Source organism: Hyalella azteca, unplaced genomic scaffold (genome assembly GCF_000764305.2).
Source record: "Hyalella azteca isolate HAZT.00-mixed unplaced genomic scaffold, Hazt_2.0.2 contig14460, whole genome shotgun sequence".
Classification (NCBI taxonomy): domain Eukaryota; kingdom Metazoa; phylum Arthropoda; class Malacostraca; order Amphipoda; family Hyalellidae; genus Hyalella; species Hyalella azteca.
In genome coordinates, this window is record NW_025944342.1 from 40,488 (window position 1) to 43,596 (window position 3,109).

Sequence of the window (3,109 nt, forward strand, 5' to 3'; positions counted from 1 at the left end):
ATTCTAAAGGCTTTTTAATAAATATGGCAACATTTTGTGACGTTTCATCGTTGCTGACGCGTAGTGAAGTGTTTTGAGAGTCATGTGAAGGCAACAGAACTTACGTAACGCATACGGTTTTTTTATAGTTTTTCATTTCTCAATGTGTCCTTAATGTGTCGGAATATACCGCGTTTACCCTATTGATTTATTACTATCAATTTCAAAACTCCACATATTTCTAAAGAGAGTTGTGATGAGACCATGGGGTCGAACCGTCGAACTATTGAGTTTAGACCATTACAACTTGCAAGAGGGGCCCAAGGGCCAAGGGCATGGGGCCTTGCGAAGGGTTAAGACCGCCGCATGGCGGTGGACCGATAACTTGATAAGTACTCACAATAATTCCCTGCCACCATGAATTCTATTTTAGCTTTCTAAAGTACGGCGCACGGCGCATTTTTTTACCAGCAATAGCATAGTACGGCCAATGTATCAGTCACCAATATCAAGGACTTCAATGTCATCATTAACCAAGTGGTCTCGTACCTCATTGCTTGTATTAGTACCTAAGTACTAGGAGTAGGTGGTACAATGTCATCAACTTCAAGGCTGAGAGGTGGCATTTGTGACCAGGTGGGTATTGCAGAGCCTCCAGAGTCCAGACTCCAGAGGGATTAGTCATTAGTAATGCTGACACCATACCAGTTTGTCATTCATAGTACATTTATACTAAACCATGAATAACAATACCTCAATATAAATTGAAGACTGCCACTCTTTATAATTAAATATATGAAAAAATCAAATAAATCAAAAAAATCGAAAAAATCAAAAAAATCATGATTTTTTTATAAAAAAATAAAGTGATTTAATCACATGATTTAATCATTGCCAACCCTGCCTGAGATACTGGATAGGCTGCTGTGGCCTTCCTGTGCTTCACCGTCATCCGAGGACGCAGAGGGGCTCTAAGTACTGGTGATGGTTCAATCATTTCAGACATATCCTCATTGGCAATTATTTGTGAGAGTTCCAGCAAAGGAATCTCATGTAGGCCACAGTATGGTTCTGTGCTAGAGCTCTGAGAAGGGCAGTGTTCAACTGGTATGCTTGAGGGTTGTTCAATATGGAAAGTATCTTTAATGAGAGTTGTGGCAACATTCAGAAATTCAGGGTTTTCACTAGGTTTACATAGAGACAAGAGTTTAATAAGCAATTCAATGAATTGGTCTACTGGCATGTTCTGCAAGGTTGGTTTTGTTTGCATGTCTGTTGTCTGTGTGCCAATAGTTGTGGTAGTGGGACATAGTTTTGTCTCTGCAGGTTTGGATTTAGGTGAAGGGTTGCCAGGGGCAGGAGGTACTATGGAAGCCATTGAGGGAGCTGGTCTCTGAACAGGGTTTTGTGGGCCTGAAGCAGTAGCCTTTACTGATTTCAGGGCATCTCGGTACAAGAGCTTAACCCTTTATGCACTGAATTACATTTCGAAAGTGGAAAAACAATCTGAATTACTTTTCAGATCATGCGCAGTCTTTGTGTTGTACTGGCAGTAGTGGCACGCCTACTCCATCGAACGTCGTTCAAATGAGTTCACAACATGTGACACTACTGTCACACTCGCGGCTAGACTCCAAACATGTAATTACTCTCGGTAGAAGCTTTTATTTTCTGTGTGACGAATTCGTCACAACAGGGCTTAAAGGGTTAAGGTGTGAGCGAACCTTTTCAACTTGTTTTGCTTGTTTCATATGAGGGCAACCCCCATAATTTGCAGTATGTGGACCTCCACAATTGCAGCAGTGTGGTCTTCCTGTATTAGAAGTAAGAACAGTCCTTCACACTATGGGCCCCACCGCATGCAACACAGCGTGGGGGACCCTTGCAGCTAATGGCACTGTGCCCAAAGTATTGGCATCTATAACACTGCCATGGGTCAGTCACAAAGGGGTCAACTTTAAATTGTCAGGGGTCTATTTCTGCAACCCCTTGATAGATTACTAACTGAGAGTCAGGACTCTACTAGTTCCAAGTATGTCTAAGGCAGGATCAGTGAAACGAATGGTTATCACTAGATCTATTATAATAATAATAAAGTGGCTCGGTGAGTACAGAAGTAAGGGGATTGACAGGCACAGCACAAGTACGTGCTGGAGGAGCGGCTAGCAAGGTGATGGCTAGGCAGTTCCGCTACGACTGACGAGCGATGCACAGATCGAGATATATATAGGCCTTAACAGGGATGACGTCACTGAGTGTGACTCTACCATGTGGGTACAGACTACAGAACATGTTATAAGAGGGTGACATATGATAACCTAGAGGGTGATAGAAGATGCCCTGACAAAATCGCTGGTAGCCAACATACAGATGATCTGGCAAAGTGCCTGAAGGAAAGTTAATTTTGAACTTGGAGATTTTCAGGTTTCCTTTACCCTTTAGTATTCGCTCGGCTGTTGCGTCCTTGTAACCTAAATCTCTCAGAGCAGATGTCAGTTCCTCATCAGAAACATTTTCCCCTAACGGCATTTGACATTCCAGGAACCAAGTTTGGTCACCCTTAAGAGCTGGGTCAAATTATTAGGAGATTCATCTTTCATTGAAACAACCAGGAGCTGACGCCTGGCACCTGGGGTTCCTAGAAATGTGGCCAATACCAGCTTTGCGCCTTTGCCAAAAGGCGAGTTTGCAAGAGCCATGCTTAGAGAGATTTCATTAGAGAAAATTTGCTCAAAGGACGGGAATTAGTGCCATCAAGATCTGCATAACTATTTTAGAATTTGAATCAGAGCTCTCTGGGTATGACTGATGTAGGGTAAACGCGGTATATTCCGACACCGTAGGTAATTCTGTCACCTCTCCAGCTTTTCCTTTATATTAAGCTTTGTTTTATTTCCATACGTTTGTTGATGGTTGAAATGGTGACGTCATACATTTGCGCATCAAAATACTGCCAAAACACTAGGTCTTGGCCATCTAGTGGGAAAATATTGAGATCCAAAGAGAGACAATGCATGCCACCTGGTGAGATCATCGAAAAATGTGTCAAATTTGACAGTTGACCTTGCTCTACCAAATAGTGAATAACTGTTTTTATAGGAAGAATATTATGGTTTGAGACTTTTAAATA